At 33.4% G+C, this 20,490-nt stretch overlaps 1 long non-coding RNA gene across 1 annotated transcript; it reads left to right on the forward strand.

Annotated features, from left to right (window-relative positions):
* The first annotated feature begins 439 nt into the window (after nucleotides 1-439).
* LOC143058984 (uncharacterized) lies at nucleotides 440-20,222 on the forward strand. Its single transcript, XR_012973316.1, has 2 exons — nucleotides 440-542; nucleotides 18,089-20,222. It is a non-coding gene; the product is annotated as an uncharacterized LOC143058984 (long non-coding RNA).
* The last annotated feature ends 268 nt before the right edge of the window (nucleotides 20,223-20,490 follow it).

The raw sequence follows: 20,490 nt of genomic DNA on the forward strand, positions 1-20,490 counted from the left end.
GAAAGAAATGATATCTAATTTTAAGACATCATTCTTACATCTAATTATTTTCCAATTGTACAAAAAAAAAAAATGAATAATGAAGATTTCAAAGAAAAAAATGTGAAAAGTTAAGTCTTATTTTTATTGATATTAAGTAGAAATGTCATTTCAGGGAAATTGGGATGGTCATCAGAAGGTAAATAATGGAAATTAATAAAACAATCTTTATTTCCCCCTATTGTCTCCCTAACACTGCTATCTGAACTAAAAAATCCCATGTTTTTGTTTTAATTTCAACAATGTTTAACATGGTATCTTCTTCAACATCTCAATTGTTAAAAACACTTAAACGTTTCCTGGTCCTTATCGAAAGGAAATACAAAACTATATATAGCTAAATAAAGTCAAATATATAGCATTTAGTTATTTACCGTCAAAACGTAAAGTGTATTATATAGTTACAGAGAAGTTGTTTAAAGATCAATGACATTTGTCAAGATTGAAAACATGAACTGAAGAGAACAATCCTAGGTTAGAATATGGAAAAGGAATACTTAAAGGTAAGACATTTAGCAATTATAACCAATTAATTATAACAACAATAATGTCAAGTATTTTAATTTAACAATCTTAATTTTGATTAATCAATTAATAATTCATGCTCATTAGTTAAAACGTGTTGATTTATTGGTTGGCTGTTACATATAATTGCTGCACATCCAGAAGCAAATATTTTATAAAGATTGAGTTAATAAATAAATTTTAAAAAATATGGTGAGTAAAGTGGACCAACAAGAATGAAAGGCTGTTTATTTAGACTGTTAATGGAAACGATGACATGTTGAAAAGGACACATGTGTTGCCTGGTCTAGTGTCCAAAAGCATAACGACACTTATATATACGAGGCATAAGATTGCTTATACCAAATATAACTGGATGTGGCTGTGTATATACACATCACATCAAGCCAAACGGACAACTCTTTTGTGAGTTGAAGAGGTCATATCCGATACAGAGAAATTGGGACCTGTTTGTACACATTTGATTATCTGGGGGATTTTGTGAAATTCACAAAATGCCTCTCGACGTTTCCTTTGTAACCGTTTTTTCAGGATCTGTATTTCTTTATTAACACAATGAATTGTAATATTTCCTTACCATTAAACTTTCATAATTAATTATAATTTAAGTAACTTTGATTATCTGGTAATTAGTTATACTGAGGCTCTTGTTTTGTGATACATTTATATAACAAATAGAAACTTCAATTGTTTGAGTCGATCTAAAGTGTATTTATTGCTAAATGTATTATGTTTGGAAGTATAATAAGTAAAATTGAATGTCTGCTTCATATATCATATAACTTAACATTACACTGAAATAGAGATGTGTCATTTTAATCCGTTTTTCTTGAAAATTGACACCTTCTTTGACCTTATTTCATTTTAAAATACTAATATGGTATATAAAGAATATATCAGCAAAAAATTGCGTGGGCGTGGGGTGGCGCCTCTGTTAATTTTCTGAAACCTGTGATACAATTTGTCATATAATACCAAGAATCAGTTGGTTGTTACGAAATTCACTTTATTTATGACGTCAAAAATAAATCTCTAAGGACGCAATTGATCTAAATTTTCTTAAACTGTATCATTTGGACAATTTGGATAACGTTTAATCAAATTTTTAAAACTAAATCGCAGATAAAAAAAATTAAGATCAAAAGTCATGAGTTATTGAACCGACTCCTTCAAAAAGCATTGTATTTGTCGTGGGAATTTGTTTTATTTCTCCATTGGTCTTAGAAATAAAGTTTCTAATGCCACCGTGAATCATCGTACAGCGGATAAAGATACTAACCAAGCGGGCGAGAGTGATTTTGATCTTACACTATAAAGAAAATCTTTGTTTTGTTTACATAATATCAATATGTACTTCACTCTAAACATAATTGTTGTTTTAAGAAATGATTTGATCATAGGTTGATGATAAAAGATGTCTCATTATTTTCCCAGAACAAGAACGATTACTAGAAACATGTGCAAATACTTGTCAAAGAAGTTGGCGCTCGTCTCATCCGATATAGTTCTATATTCATAGCAACTCTTTTTCTGATAGAAGGCCACTGTGTGTATGTAATAAGTATAGTTGTTTCAATAATTGGCATTGAAATCTTTCATTCATATGTCATTTTTCAATATTGTATTCCGAAAAGGATGTGGTGTACGGTGTTAAGCTGACCACATATATCCTTCTCTACGGTGTATAGTTAAGTTGCTGTACACCGTACATAAAAACTTCTTTATTTTCATACTCGTTTATTACCAAAAAAGTTTCACAGGTAGGTTTATGATTTTTAACTATTACTTTTGCCCTGTATTAGCTTTCTGTTAGTTAAATATGTAAGTGTATCGTTAATTATACCGAAATTGAAAATTGGTGTTGACATTCACAACTATTTACTAATAAATGTGCATTAAATGTTGATAAAACAAAACAAAGATTTTCGTTACCGTGTAAGGTCAAAATCTTTCATACCCACTTGGTTAGTACCTATATCCGCTGTACTGATGATAAACAGTGAATGGGAGTTCGGAGAAAGGAAATCTAGTAAATTTCCATAGAAAAACTAATATATTCACTTAGGAAAAGCTATATTCCCATGGAAATCATAAATTCATAATTCTCATCCTGTATCTATATTTTTTTAAATTATTTTCCTGACATTGCTCAATAAAACAAAATATCCAAAATTTAAAGTTTCATCTTCTTAAATCATTGTTTAAAAGCACTTACACTCATCCTCTTCTACTCGAAATATATATAAGGCTTTATTTAGTTTTATCATTGCATCATTTACTTTAAAATATTGATACAATATATATTATACTAGAACACACCCACGAAATTGCGGGAATTTTGAGCGTGGTTTAAAGTATGTACATTAATTGTTTTTTTTTTTTTTTTTGGTAAATAACTGGAGAATGTCTGGGCATTTGCTGGGAAACATACTCTAATGAGAAAGATAAATATGCTAGATATACTTACTGGAGGTGTGATGAGATGATTGAAGCTGTTAATTTTCTCTTTGGTCATATTTATGTACGTTTCGGCAACACAGTTTATCGACAGGTTGTAGGTATCCCCATGGGCACTAATTGTGCCCCTTTAATAGCAGAGTGACTTGTTTTTGTACTGTTACGAATCACAGTTTATGACTAAACTCAGTATAGACCCGTCGAAATTGCATTTAATTGATAAATTCAACAACATTTACCGTTATCGTCATGATTTTTGTTCGTTAAATAATCAAGAATTTTCTCAATATACTGCTGAAATTTATCCCCATGAACTTACTTTAAATAAATCAAATTTTTTCGGTAACAACCGTGCTTTCCTGGATTTAGATATTTCGGTTTTAAACGGGAAACTCCACATTAAAATATACGACAAAAGAGACGATTTTTCGTCCCCTATTGTTAATTTTCCATTTTTAGATGGTGATGTTCCTTTGGCACCATCTTACGGTGTTTATATTTCACAGCTCGTTCGCTGTGCCCGTGTCTGTTGTGAAGTTTTTGATTTTAACGAACGCAATCTATGTATCACTGGTAAATTATTAAACCAGGAATATCGTTATCATAAATCACTTAAAACCTTTACTAATTTTTTTCATAGATATAACGATTTGGTTTTGAAGTTTGGCTGTACCGGTAGAAAACTTATTGCAAACGGGATAGCACATCCTCATTTTTACGGAAATGTTGTTAACCGTGCCCGGAAATTTAGAAATGATCCATGTACACTTGTCGCTCCTTTAAATAAACTTATTCTAAAAGGTTACCTATTCAACACTGTAATAAGATCATTGAATATTGTTTTATTGGTATATATTGATTGTGTTATCAGTGAATTAAAAGCTAACTAAATATTACTAGTATGTTATATACATATACATATTCATGGATCTTCGACCTGTCGATACCTGTAACTTGGCATTGCACAAGGTCAATTTTTTCTCTGGCTGTTTATGACGTCTTTACACTAAATCCATTGGATGTTGGATGTGTACAGATTGATAGTTTATTCTTAGATGCATGATTTTTTTATTAGTTGCTAGTGGCTTTGAACTAGCTGTCAGATAACTGTAAGTACTCTGTGTCTTTTTGTGTCGGGATGTATAAGTACCCGGTCACGTCCACTTGTATTTTTGTCAATCTGATGAGTTAAGCCTTTTTCAACTGATTTTTATAGTTCGTTCTTATGTTGTACTGTTATACCACTGTCCCAGGTTAGGGGGAGGGTTGGGATCCCGCTAACATGTTAAACCCCGCCACGTTATTTATGTATGTACCTGTTCCAAGTCAGGAGCCTGTAATTCAGTGGTTGCCGTTTGTTTATGTGTGACATATTTGTTTTTCGTTCATTTTGTTTTATATAAATATAAAGGGGACAAACACAACCCAGGTAACTACAGACCTATATCCTTAACATGCATAGCTTGCAAATTACTTGAACACATCTTTGCAAGCAGCATGATGCAACATCTTGAAAACAATAACACACTGTATGAATTGCAACATGGATTTAGGGCAAAGCGATCATGTGAGTCTCAAGTTATCTCACTGATGCATGAATTATTTGAAAACAATGACAAAAACATACAAACAGATCTCGTAATCATGGATTTTGCCAAAGCTTTTGACAAGGTACCACACAAAAGATTACTATATAAAATGAAAAACTTTGGCATATCAGATCAAATCATAAACTGGGTCGAATCCTTTCTTTCAAACAGAACTCAAACAGTACTTTTAGAAAACATGTCATCTTCAGAAATACCAGTCACTTCAGGTGTGCCACAGGGTACAGTGCTAGGACCCATTTTCTTCCTTATTTACATTAATGACCTTCCGGAATACATCAAACATAGCAAAATCAGACTCTTCGCAGACGACAGTATAATTTACAGACAAATTAAATCTCAAAACGACTGCCTCCAGCTTCAGGAAGATCTAGAAGCCGCCATACAATGGGAGCAAGACTGGCTCATGTCTTTCCACCCAGACAAATGCAACATAATGAACATAATGTTATGTCAACAAAGAGAACTCCCATCCACTTCTACTACACTATGTATGGGCACATATTAGAATCAGTAAAACATGCTAAGTACTTAGGTATCACAATTTCTTCAGATTTAAAATGGAACACCCACATTCAACAAACAGCCGCCAAAGCAAACAAATCTTTATGTTTTATCAGAAGAAATCTCAAAGTCCAGTCACAAAAAATTAAAGAAAGAGCATACCAAACCATCATAAGACCCAAATTAGAATACTGTTGTACTGTATGGGACCCCTATACAAGCGAAAACATACGATCATTAGAAAAAGTACAGAGAAGAGCAGCAAGGTATGCATGTAACAGACATCACAACACCAGCAGTGTGTCTGAGATGCTAGACACCATGAAATGGCAAACATTACAAGAACGCCGGCTAAGAACAAGGCTAATAATGTTTCACAAAATTACAAACGAAAATATTGCCATTCCTTCACAAAATTTATTACAGAAGAGTCAGTCCGTCACAAGATCCACAAACAAAGATGCTTACAGACAAATCCAATGTAACAAGGACAGCTACAAATTTTCTTTCTTTTGCCAAACAATTAAAGACTGGAACAAATTATCCTCAGTCATAACAAAAAACACTACCACAGAAACCTTCAAGAATGCACTCACGCACGATGAGCTCCTTGATACATATCCACACCTGAAGTAATCAGGCAATCATGTTATTATCTTAAATTAAAAATAAAAAATAAAAAATGTAATATTTAAAAAATCTAAATAAAAACGAAAAATCTAAAAACAAAGAAAAATTGTAAAAAATTAATAATATAACAAATATATATACAAAGATATGGAATACATCTATGTTAAACTATATTTATAAATACATAAATTTGGAAAATTTTACCAGGCATGCGCCGGAAAGTAAACATCAGTATGTTGATGGTTTTCTGAAACTAAAGAAGAAATAAGGCCGTCAGTTTTTCTCGTTTGAATTGTTTTACATTGTCTTATCGGGCCTTTTATAGCTGACTATGCGGTATGGGATTTGCTCATTGTTGAAGGCCGTACGGTGACCCATAGTTGTTAATGTCTGTGTCATTTTGGTCTCTTGTGGACAGTTGTCCTATTGACAATCATACCACATCTTCTTTTTATATACTGTTTTGTCAGTTTCTAGATACCTGATTTAATCGCAATCCGAAGTTAGTTGTCCAAACCTTGTATATTTCTACGAAGGTAAACTTCAATCATAACAATAAACATATTCGTTTATTTTTGGTTGTATCTTGAATTTTGGCAAAACATTGTCACATTCCGCATGTAAGTGTCTATTCAAAATCTTGAGCCAGTAATTCAGAGGTTGTTGTTTGTTGCTGTGGGTACGCACTGAAACCCGGACCGGACCGGTCAAAATAAGTCAAACCTACATTGTGTTTTATGTTGATCATCATTTTTTTTATTCATAAACAAGTGGTCCAGGACGTATATTAGTTATACGTCATTGTAGTGGTATTCAAATTGCCTACGCGTATGTTAAGAAAAGTTTCGTGTATCACTGTCGGACTTGAAACAAACAAAATGTATACATAATTTATATTTAACCAAAACAACTGGCCAGGTATACTGCTGTATAATACACAACAGGTATATATGGTCAGCAGTGACGTGATGCATTAACCTTCATTTGTAATTGTGTAATAAGAGTTTAAAAACCCAAAAGGAAATCGCCAGAGTATCTGGTCATATCACCCCACAAATTGTGACAATAACTCTGGAAATAATTCCGTTAGTCATGCTGATAATCAAATCAAGGAAGGACCGAATTAGAAAAATTTATTACATAAAAGTGTTATGACCAAAATGTGTGATTTTGAAAACTGCTTTTACACGGACTTTAAACTATGAGATAATTCAAAAAAATAATCTTATCTATTATTTCTATAAATTTATTTGTTTCATAAAATAACTAACAAAATAAACAGTTTAAAAATAACTGACTATAATGAATAATAAAATTGAGAATGGAAATGGGGAATGTGTCAAAGAGACAACAACCCGACCAAATAAAAAACAACAGCAGAAGGTCACCAACAGGTCTTCAATGTAGCGAGAAATTCCCGCACCCGGAGGCGTCCTTCAGCTGGCCCCTAAACAAATATATATACTAGTTCAGTGATAATGAACGCCATACTAATTTCCAAATTGTACACAAGAAACTAAAATTAAAATAATACAAGACTAACAAAGGCCAGAGGCTCCTGACTTGGGACAGGCGCAAAAATGCGGCGGGGTTAGTATCGTAATTATATCCCTTCTTAATAAGTCTATTCAAAGGTTTTTTAAGTTTCTGAGGTGAATACTGACACCTTTGTGCTTTATAAAGAATATTTCCATAAAAAATTGGATGTGAAATACCTGAACGTATAAGAAGTCTGCATGTTGAGCTATATTTACGAATGATGTCTTTATACCGATGATAAAATTTAGTAAATGTTTTGACTAGTTTGTGATATCGAAAACCCTGGTGTAATAATTTTTCAGTAATACATAAGTTCGTTTCATCAAATAATGTGTGAAGTTTTATTCTATAGTTTGCGAATACACCTAGACCGGGGTTACTTCAGGTCACCATCTGGACTCGCCTATTACATTTGATTCTTTCGTTAAATTGTGAATAAGGGACCGGTCAATATTTATTGGGGGTTGGGACCGGTGCAACTCATATTTCATCCTTATGAAAATCTATATCCTACCCTCTGAATATACCAAAAAAAGTTTCTGTCCTATATGGAATTTCTTCTAAATAAGTATATGTCCTATCTAATCTATGAATAAATTAAACAGATTTTAACTTAATTCTTATCAGATTAACAAAGATCAATTAAGGTAGTCTTTGAATTTGTCTGTAAATTTTAACTGATCTCCTCTTTGACCTTGAAGAAGGCAAATAAAGATTCCTTTTCAATTTCACTTTCATTTAAGCTTTCTTTCACGAAGAGTAATACACTACAATAGTTTATGAACAATTTGTATTATCTTTTTTTTTAAATATTTTTTTCTGTCTTTTGACTTTGTTTTTTTTTCCCGTAATTTTCTTGTTAGACATGTTAGAATGTTTTATTGTTAAATAGTTTTAATTATTTTCAAATATGTATATTTATTTTATTTCTACCTTTACTCAATGATTTGCATTTAATTTGTACCACACTGATCTCAGTATTTCATATCACTTTAAATAGAATAATTAAGTCTCCCAAAGTCTCCCAAACAAAGTTTGGAGACTTATTGTTTTTGCTCAGTTCTTATTATTTTTATTATTCTTCTTCTTCCTCTTCTTCCTCTTCCGCCACTTTAAAAAATGAACTTGTCCGCAGCGTTTCTCCAAAACCGCTTGTCAGATTGACTTAGAATTTCATAAAATGGTAGACTAATATGTCTAGGTGAGCCATCAATCTTTCGTTTGTGCATTGGGGTCTATTAAGGGGTATTTTGGGGGGTAGAAAGGAGGAAGGGGTTTACTATAGAACCCTAGGGGATTTTATTTTCTAAAATTTTCAAATGAATATAACTTGAAAACTGTAAGTGATAGATACATTCAGTCTTCAGACTTGATTATAGGACAATAAAACAAATCACATGAAATATAGGGGGAGTCCCTGGGAGTTCATCCCCACCACCTCCAATTTGAGAATATGCTTATATTTTGTAAACAGTCCAGATCCCCACCCCTAAACCATATATATTCTTGAATGGGATTATAAAACAAATCAAATGAAATTAAAGGGAGGTCCCAGGGGGTCATCCCCACCCCAGTCAATTTGAGAATGTGCTATTATCTTGTAAACGGTCCAGATCCCCACCCCTAAACTACATATTTTCTTGTAGGGGACAATAAAACAAATGAAATGAAATTAAAAGGAAGTCCCTAAGGTGTCATCCCCGCCCCCTCTTGTTTGAAAACTTGTAAACGGTCAACATCCCCACCCCTAAAACATATATATTCTTGTAGGGGACAATAAAACAAATGAAATGAAATAAAAGGGAATTCCGTAGGGGGTCACCCCATCCCCTCTTGTTTGAAAACTTGTAAACGGTCAACATCCCCACCCCTAAACCATATATATTCTTGTAGGGGACAATAAAACAAATGAAATGAAATAAGAGGGAAGTCCCTAGGGGGTCACACCACCCCCTCTTGTTTGAAAACTTGTAAACGGTCAACATCCCCACCCCTAAACCATATATATTCTTGTATGGGACAATAAAGCTAATCAAATGAAATTAAAGGGAAGTTCCTGGGGGTTGCCCCACCCCGTTCAATTTGAGAATGTGCTATTATCTTGTAAACGGTCCAGATCCCCACCCTTAAACCATATACATTCTTGTAGGGTACAATAAAACAAATGAAATGAAATGTAGGTAAATTCCCTGGGGGTCACCACCACCCCCTCCTGTTTGAATACTTGTAAATGGTGGAGATCCCTACTCGTATTAAAGCCAAATATATTCTTGTATGGGACAAAAAATCAAATCAAATGAACATGGGACCATATGAATGGCGAGTTATGGGAGCTTTGTTATGGAGACTTCCTAACAGCATCCTGTTACAATTACTTCTTGTTAATTTTATAATTTTGGTTTATTATTATTAATTATTTATACAAAAAGTCATTTATAATTTTTTCAACCTTTTCAAAATTATTTCATGATATAAACATAATATTAATGTCTAGACTTGAAACTGTATTTCCATTATTGTTACTTGTTTGTTCCTCAATAAATCTTGTTTATTTTGTTGTATTTTTGTATAATTTGTATAGCCAATTTTCTACATTCATACGTTTGCCATAAAAATATTGCTGTCCTATCAATGCTGAAGACTGAATAAGTAGAAGTCCTATCAAAATTTAAGTAAAAATAAATGTGTGTCCTACTACGTTTTGGACCGGTCCAAACCCCCCAATAAATATTAACCAGTCCCTAACTATCTTATAAATTTCTTATGTATTACATGCTAGACCGGGGTCATGTCAGGTCACATTCCGGACTCAAGATCGTGTATTACATGGTTGATCGCTGCTTAAGTGTCGTTTATTGATTATACCGATGACAATTGAATAATTAAAGAAATAGAGAAATGAATAAAGGAAAAGCAAAAAACAAGAAAAAAAATATTTCATTTAAACAAATAATTTAGTATATTTATATACAATCCGTATACTCCTGGTCCGGGGTTACATCAGGTCACAGACCGGACTCGCTTAACATTATTTTGTTGATTCTCGAGTTAACAAATAAGGCAACAGTAGTATACCGCTGTTCAAAACTCATAAATCTATGGACAAAAAACAAAATCGGAGTAACAAACTAAAACTGAGGGAAACGCATTAAATATTAGAGGAGAACAACGACACAACATTAAAATGTAACACACACAGCAACGGACTAAGCATTAGAGAAAATCCGATGAGAATAACCAATATAACATAAAAACCAAATACATGAATTTGGGATAGAAAAGTACCGTGACACGTCTTATAGTAATGTGAATTCACACTCAAATATAGGAGAAAACAAACGACACAACGGAAACACAACGTAAAAATGTTACACACACAAAAACGAACTATGACATAACCATGGCCATTTTCCTGACTTGGTACAGGACATTTTTAAAGAAAAAAAATAGTGGGTTGAACCTGGTTTTGTGGCATGCCAAACCTCGCACTTTGATGGCATTGTTAAATATTTCTTTAAGCGTCTTTTATTGATGTTTCCGATGACAATCCAATAGGCAAAAAGTTGAATGAATAAAAATAAATAAGTTCGTTTCATCAAATAATTTGTGAAGTTTTATATCTCTATCGATATCTATTCTGAGGAACAATCAAAAGTCATAAGAATTCTGAGGAACAATAAAAAGTCATAAGAATTCTGAGGAACAATAAAAAGTTATAAGAATTCTGAGAAACAAGAAGATATTATAAGGATTCTGAGGAACCATAATTGATTGATTGATTGTTGGTTGCTTAACGTCCAGTGGCAAATATCTATATATAACGAGAACAAATTCACAATAAATACTATAGGTAGGTCTTGTCATAAAAGATGCCATCTAGGATGATGGTCGGGGAAATTTGGACTGACACTAGAAAATGAGGGTATATTGGATACGGACAGACATTTTGCCTTGCAACAGGTCACCTACGGACCCCTCAAAGAGTTGTTGCAAGGGTTCTTAACGTGCAAAGAGCGTGGCACTCTCCTTACACGAGGCATCAGATTTAACCGCCCCAAATCTGACCGACGTGACTGCGAACTTAATACATCCCGCACAGCCAAACGGACGCCCCACTTCGGCAAACGTTTTACTGCCGGTCGGAAGAAGACCAAGTGACCATATTTCTTTTCCCCAGTCACCCTTGGGGGTGAGGAACAATAAGATATCATAAGAATTCGGAGGAACAATAAGAGATCATAGGAATTTTTATGATACTAGTTGACAATTCATAACATATGTACAACTGACTAACGAAAGAGGTTTATATGGATGAATAGAAAATGGCATTCACCTGTCATTTACCTGTGCACAATCGGCGGTAATGAAACATCGAAACTTTTAAATATCGGCGAAAATGAAACATCGAAACTTTAAAAATCGGCGCAAATGTCAAACACCCAATAAAACACGAGATTTTCATTACACAGTGACATAAACACGCTTAATTGATGTTCTCATAATAGGAAACCAATATCTAAAGTGATTAATTAAGACTGCCAAAACAATAAATCAAAGGAGTAGGTTTAGTAAGACCCCTTTTTGGCCTCAAAATATATCAGTTTAAAAAAAAATGTTATGTAAACTTTTAGCTATTTATTGGAAAGTAGAATACTTTTACTACATAAATATGGTCTGTTTTTGACAATACAATGCACATATTTTGGGCACTAGCATCATGCTAAACTGTTGAAATCTTCACAATTTTAGTATTTCAGTTAAATTTTAGACGGTTTTCTAGTTTTGAACAGCGGTATACTACTGTTGTCTTTTTTCGTCTTAAATGGAAGTGGCCGCATTCGTGTTCAGTCTTAATATTTGAATGTAATAAAATTGAGAATGGAAATGGGGAATGTGCCAAAGAGACAACAACCCGACCATAGAAAAAAAAACAACAGCAGAAGGTCACCAACAGGTCTTCAATGTATTTTTTTGATAGCTTTTGTCAAAAATGAAAGTGATCGCATCCGTGTTCACCCTCAACGTTTATATATGTTATGTATTATCATCAAATACTACAATGTAGCGAGAAATTCCCGCACCCGGAGGCGTCCTTCAGCTGGCCCCTAAACAAATAGGGACACGGATGCGATCACTTTCATTTTTGACAAAAGCTATCAAAAAAATGACATATTATGGCATATTTGATAGATTTTCCATATTTAAGCTTGCATATGAGCGTCTGAAATGACCAAATCAGTTCAAATCTTTCACACAAACTGATTGAATTGACTGAAATACAAAATCTTTCATCAGATAAACCTGAAATTTGAGGTCAAAATGGGCCCTTACCGGACCTATTCCTTTCTTGTCCAATTACCTGTAAAGCTCAAGTTAAGGCCTAATTCGTAAATTTCTGTTAATGTTTATGTATAAAGAGGGGGAAATTAACCGTGATATACCTTTATACAAGTAAGAAATTAAGTCATAAGAGAAAACAGGTCGCAATAATTTCAAAATCTATTTATACAATTTCTTTGAGAAATATAAACACACCTGCGAATTATTTAGATAAGCAGAAATTCTATTTTCCATAAATGTCTAGAAGAAGAAAACAGTACAAAAAAAATGTAACCCTCGAATGTTTCAAACTATTGCGCTTCACTCTTCCTATTAAAAGAATTTAATTTCCTTTCATTGATATTAACAAGATTTTTATTAATTTCCATAAAACAATAACGACAAAGGAATTATAATATATCTCTTTCTAACTTTCCTTTACTAATGTTTGTTCAATTTTGCGCTCGGAATGTTGGAAAATTTCGCTCCACGTTTTGTTAATATTTATACTGTTACTTATTATATGACATTATTTTGTTATTTGTCCATGGATTTATGAGTTTTGAACAGCGGTATACTACTGTTGCCTTTATCAATCTTAAATACAATCAAAGTGGTAAAAAAACCCACAGTCCGTGTCCGGCGTCCATTCCAGGTCCGGGTTTCATACCAAAGTCCGGGTCCGGAGTCCGGTCCGGGTTTCAGTGCGTACCGTTGCTGTGTAACATATTTTTTTCGTTCATTTTTTTTTTATATTAATTAGGCCGTTAGTTTTCTAGTTTAAATTGTGAAAACATTTGTCATTTCGGGGCGTTGTATAGCTGACTATGTGATGTAGACTTTGCTCATTGTTAAAGACCCTACGGTGACCTACAATTGGCAATAATACCACATTTTTCTTATATAAGAGAACTATACATTTATTTAAACGGATTAGTTCAAACGAAATGTTCACAGGGACGGAATTTTTGCAATAAAAACTTTTAATCGGTTGGTTTAAGGTAAGAGTTGGTCCGGTAACTGAAAACACATATTTTTATATGCGTAATGAATGTATACAAAAAGGTCATACACTATATATTAGATTAAGCAATGTTTTATTCAGTTTATGAGCGGACAGTTCAATTAAGAAAAAAAAACCAGAAGTTTACTCCTTGTAATTCCACCTCTTGTAATATTGCGAATGGTCACATTCAGTCAGGTACATTACTTAAACTAGTTATTACTTTAAATACCTTTATAGCCAAATTGTGTTAGAAAATATCAGAAAAACATTCCCGAAAAAGTAATAATGAATTGCAACATTAACTTTGACGGTAGGTAGTTTTTTTTAGAAAAGTTTGAACATTAAAATATTAACCCCTTGCAGCAGCCAATGTAGATGAATCCAATTCAAATTACGTAAATGAAAAACTATCTAGAGATGTGACTCCTCAGAAAGAGCGTTCTATCTGGTATTAAGCCTATGGAAGCGCATATGATACACCCTTTGGAAAGTTATTTTGTTGCAAATAAGTCGGAATTATTAGTTAAGTTGTGTGTAATAAGCTGGAATGAAATCATCATGAGGAATCAACTTGTCGGAATGATGATGAAAAAGTTGCATTACAATGTCGACTTGTATTGACATGGTAATAAGAAGTCGACATGTTAAATTCAACTTTTTAATTGATTAAGCCGACAACTTATTTGATGATGAGATTAAACCACGTGACCATTTTGGAAAAAAAACATGATCCATCTTAAAACCATTTTCATATGTCGTTTGTTTAATGTGTTACGGAAGAGTGTCGCTATCCATTGAGTTAAATTTCAAATTAAAGTTTGAGTTGATTTTCTGAGTTATTTGGTATGATAAGGGGTAACGGCAGTCATAGTACTAAAAAAAAACACTATTTCGGACATAAGGGGGATATCCCCACACTAGTACGGCTGTTTTTCCCTCCCTATTTCTCAAATGGAATCAGTATTTTAATAAATTCGTGAAGGACTGCATGAAACCTTCCGTCTCGCCTGAGATTGCTGCTGTCAGTGCAAAATGTGTAATATTGACAGTAAAATGCTAATTTTTCTGTAACATACAAAATTTAGAAAATATTTTTTTTTCTGTAAATGATTTATCTTGATCTTAAAGATTAACTTCAATGCAAGTTTGAAAACAATTCATGGAGTTTTGCAAATTTATCACGACAAAACAGTTTTAAAAAACCTAACCTTGTATAAAGATAAGAAGATGTGGTATGATAGCCAATTAGACATCTCTCGACCACATATCAAATCATGGAGAAGTAAACAATTTTATGTCACTGTATGGTCTTCAACCATGAGCAAAATCCTTACCGCATAGTAAGCTAAAAACATCTTGAAATGACACTTGCAAATAAATCACACGAGAAACATACGATCTAAATGAAGAAGACGCCGACGCCATTCAGGACGACGGAATAAAGATTTGCTGTGTGTCACTTCCGCGACATTAATGTCGAAGTCTCGACACAAATTCAATGACTCGTACTTTGTTGTCAACAAATGAAACACTTTTAATCATTTCATTAATTAACTGTTTACAAAACTGTTTACAAATCTTTTGAACTTTTGAAATACATTTTTACCTCAGGAATAGATTACCTAAGCTGTATTTGGAAAAACGTTTAGGAATTGTGATCCTCAAGTCTCTACAAATTTGTACTTTATTTGGCCTATTAAACTTCTTTGATTCGAGCGTCACTGATGAGTCTTTTGTAGACAAAACGCGAGTTTGGCGTAAATACAAAATTTTAATCCTGGTATCTTCACACCAAAGTTACAGGGAAACAACAGATAATATATGTTCAATTGTCGTAACCACAATCTTGTCCTCTTTTACCACAATCCTGTCCTCTTTTCCTCGAAGATGACCTACTGCATTGGACCAAATCACCGGGTTCGTAATTTCACAATGACACGTTGAGCAGGGTCAGCTTACTTTACCCGGAGCATCGAGATCTACACCAGCTTAGATGAATTTACACTAACCAATAATACTGATATATTGAGTTAGACAGCTGCAACTGATTTTTATAGTTTTTGTTGTTTATTTACACAATGCCGATCAGACCAACTCGATGATCCCGATTGTCCAAATTTCCACGACCGAACGTGACAAAATTCTTGATCGGGCCTGTTTACGACTTCTACCCGACTGCTATCCGACTGTATACGAGCTTTAGTAAACCATTCACGACTCCTTGATGATTCCATCACGACTCCAACCCCACCACTAATTGAATATATATTCCATAAATCCGACCAATTCACGATCTCTACACGATCTTTACTCGACTAGCTAGACCTAATCAACTATGCTCGATCTCAGTCTGATCTCTGCCAGAACAAATCTACTTGATCGTATAGGGGTAGTAGGGATAGTCGGGCATTGCTCGGATATGTACAATTTCAGTATAAAAACATCTGATTCTTTTTTTATATCACCTGCTGCAGCGGCAGAGGCAATAAGTGATACCTTTGTCCTTCCGTTAGTACGTATACGTATGTCCCAACAATGAGTTTCCGTTCCCTTATTTTATTTAGCCTAAATCATTTTGAAGCGTAATATAATAAAACGCAGATCAAGTGCGACTTTGGGTGGTGTTACTTTTACCGTTCTTGGTAATGACTCTCCATAGCGTTATATGCAAGCTGGGCATTATTTGTGTCCAATGAACACGTTCCCCATTTATTTGGTTAGATTCAGCAGTTCACAGACAGTCTGAGTAAAAATATACATTTAAAGTATCTATATGGAAATAAAGCAGTTGAATTGTTTGTAATGTGGTTAGAGCTCAAGTCGACAGATTGATAGCTGTGACGGAGCTTGCAGAGAGCGTAGAAGACCAGTAAATTAAAAAGAGGTAGACAGCAAATTAAAGGGTGCCTAGAAATCTAGGTGATGCAGTGGCTTACAAGGCGACCACTCTGTGGGTAATATAAATTGTAATCACAAAAAATGCTGAACTCAGAGGAAAATTCAAAATGTAAAGTCCCTAATCAGATGGCAAAGTCAAAGGTAGCTGGACAAAGAGCATCCCAATGATTATGAAAACATACTAAAAGTTATTTAGGACGCTGATTTGTTATGGGAGTTTTACTGCTTTTTTCTTCAAAATATGTCACTGGATAAAAACTGATGTTAGACTGCAGTATACATAAATTTTACCACCCCCTTTTCCTTGCTTTCTTACAAATTAAGCCTATAGTTTGTGTCATACATGTGCATATGTATGCAACCAGTAATTTCCATAGATCGGATACACACATTAGTTCATTGGTTCAAGATATTTCTTTTTGGTGTATCAATGGCAACAAACTGCTTATTTTTACTAATAATGTTGGAAAAAAAGGGTGAAGATGTCACATATTTCCCCAAAATTTGACCAAAATTAGAATTTCAATCCACCGGAGAATACCTTTTTTTTGAACTGTTTACATATATATCACGAATTCAAATAAAATCACTTGACTTTTGTATCATTAAACTGTGTCAAAAAGCGTAAAATAAGGTGTTGCTAATATTCGTTCGTACGGTGACACGTAGTTGTTAATTTCTGTGTCATTAGGTGTCCTACGGAAAATGCGGACAGTCAAACAAACATAGCCCATTTAACAGCTAAAATATATTGTCACGATTTTATTTTTAACTGTACACAAATTCCTCCGCAGCAGCAGCAATCTCATGCGAGACGGAAGGTTTCATGCAGTCCTTCACGAATTTATCAAAATACTGATTCCATTTGAGAAATAGGGAGGGAAAACAGCCGTACTAGTGTGGGGATATCCCCCTTATGTCCGAAATAGTGTTTTTTAGTACTTTGACTGCCGTTACCCTTTATCATACCAAATAACTCAGAACATCAACTCGAACTTTAATTTGAAATTTAACTCAATGGATAGCGACACTCATCCGAAGCACATTAAACAAACGACATATGAAAATCGATTTAAAGATAGATCATGTTTTTTTTTCCAAAATGGTCACGTGGTTTAATCTCATCATCAAATAAGTTGTCGGCTTAATCAATTAACAAGTTGAATTTAACATGTCGACTTCTTATTACCATGTCAATATAAGTCGACATTGTAATGCAACTTTTTCATCATCATTCCGACAAGTTGATTCCTCATGATGATTTCATTCCAGCTTATTACACACAACTTAACTAATAATTCCGACTTATTTGCAACAAAATATATTTCCAAAGGGTGTACCATATGCGCTTCCATATAAGCCAGTATTTCATGTGAATCTAAAGACAGGAATGTGTCGGACAATTCATAGATTAAGTTGAAACTATAGAAAGTTCAAAACAGGACATCGCTCATGTGGGAAATGTTTTGTAAGTTCTAGTAAAGGTAATAAGTAAATAATGTTTTTTTGGCATTTATAATAAAGATGTTACTTTTATTCTAACTTCATGGTAACTTTTTTGTAGACTGACATGCACAAAATATTGCGAATGTCCGCAGACAAATGTGAATCGTTGAAATTTTACAAATACCTATGCCAAAAGATTGGATCGGAGGAGGTTGTGAGAATAAGAAGGTTAGCTTTGTGCATTTCTGGCCTGTCAGAATCATCCTTGGCTAGAAACATATATAGTGGAAGCAAAAGTGAAGGACTTGATTTGAAAGGCAGTGATTTAGATATAATGGTTATTGATACTAACTTTAAGGTGTATGAATCAGAATCAGAAGTCATTCGTGATGGTCGGACAATTCCCCTAATAATGAATACAGATGAGACCCAACCATGTTTTACACAATTACGTTTGAGAAAGCATCACCAAATATCTCAAGAGGTTTTCAAAAACCTTTGGGAAAAAAGTCATCTTGGAAATATACTTTCGAGTGAACAGTATAAATTGTTCTTTTTGTCGACTTTAAATTCGTTACCTTCACCATATAGATTGGGAAATATATGGCGACTGCATGGTCCATGTCTATCAGATAATAGTGAACTATTTGATTTTGCATATTGTCTTAAATGTGACCAGTGGATACATCAAGCACAACCGTGGATCTACAGACCCCGTGCAACATGGCCTTCACCTGAAAGTATTTCTAAAATTATATCTTTTGGAGTATTATTCGTTCCAATTGGATGTAAAGGATCCATAAATGAAAATTTGGAATGGCGAATTTCATTTTCAGTAGCAGAAAAGTTTCTTATATTTTCCTTTAGCCATACACAGTTGTTATGTTATGCTCTGCTAAAAATTTTGCTGAAGGAAATAGTAGAGAAATATACAGATTTGAAAGGTTTATTATGTTCATATTTCATAAAAACATTGATGTTTTGGATTTCAGAAGAAACAGACCAAACATTATGGCGACCAGATAATATAATACCTTGTTTCATGGCATGTCTACAAAGACTAATGTACTGTGTCAGATATTCAATCTTGTCACATTATTTTATTTCTGACAATAATTTATTCTACTCGCGTTTCAATGTTATGAACAAAACAAAAATAGGTAAAATACTTACAAATTTATATAAGCAAGGAATTAATAGTTTTTCTTCTTCAGAGACTCTGAAAGATTATGCAAAACAATCGTACAATATCGCGGAATATCTTACAACCGAAAATGTCATCAAATCAATACGAAATGGAGTGGCATTGTGTGACAATGGAAACATTAATAACATACTATATAATTGTATTCATTATTCTAGAACTTGTTTATCTAGAGGTTTATTTTCTTTATATTTATCAAAGGCATATCGGTTTGATCCAGATGCTTCAAAATATGGATACAACTCAGAAAACAAACAACAATACTTTAAGTACAAGTATGATCGTAGCCATTTATTGAAAGGTTCCCATTCAGATGCAGTATCAGGATGGCTGACATTGTCTTCTTTCTTCTATGTTCATAAAGAATACTTTGCCGCATTAAGGGTAATAAATCATGCGTTGCAGAAATACACAGATGAGACATTTTTTTCTGGATTTACCACATCGGAATTGAATCTAAGGGACATGGAGTACACATTTATCCCAAACCAAGAGCTGAATCATATAAAAAAAGAAAACCTTTCTGCAGTAGTTAAAGCTGTAACAGTTGAAGCTCTTATATTTAGACCGAGGTCGTTACTAACTCCACAAGAGTTGCAACTAAATACCGAAGAACTTAAGTTGTATGATCCTCTAAGATTTGCTTATTTCCTCAGCTTTTTATGTTGCTACCATCTTCATGACATTACATCGTGTAGACACTACTTAAAACTTTTATTGACAATGACAAACGATAGTATTCGGGCAAATCCTGTTTTGAGTACACCTATCATGTGTGGCTTAGCTCTCAAGTTAATTGGTGAGACATCCCTTGCTAGACAATTGTTTCAAGTTATAGTTGATAACAAACCAAGGTTATCATGGTTATCTAGTGTCGTCTAACACTGATATATCAATTTGAATGTAATTTAAATTTGAAAAAAAAAAATCTAAATTTTATCAGCAGACATATTTATCCTGTTTGCCTGTCTTCATAAAATACCGGAAAACTCCAGATTATGTAAATCATAATAATGAAATACAGATTATATCCACTCTTAGTTTACAAGATTCTATTTTAATAATTAGTATATCATACTACGAAATTTTTGAAGTTACATGTATATACGACTTATAATGTATAAACGTGTAAGCTATATGTGAATAATATCTATACTTCAATCAGATTGTTCCCTTTTTTCAAAATGACAGCAAAAATTAAATTTGCAAAGTTGCAGCATTATAGATATTTCTATCTGTTTTTTAATCACAACTCTCGGTGGCTTCATTGTCATTTTATTACTTAATGCATCATTTAAAATTTCACTGATTTATTT

This window comes from Mytilus galloprovincialis, chromosome 14, assembly GCF_965363235.1.
Source record: "Mytilus galloprovincialis chromosome 14, xbMytGall1.hap1.1, whole genome shotgun sequence".
NCBI classification, from domain to species: domain Eukaryota; kingdom Metazoa; phylum Mollusca; class Bivalvia; order Mytilida; family Mytilidae; genus Mytilus; species Mytilus galloprovincialis.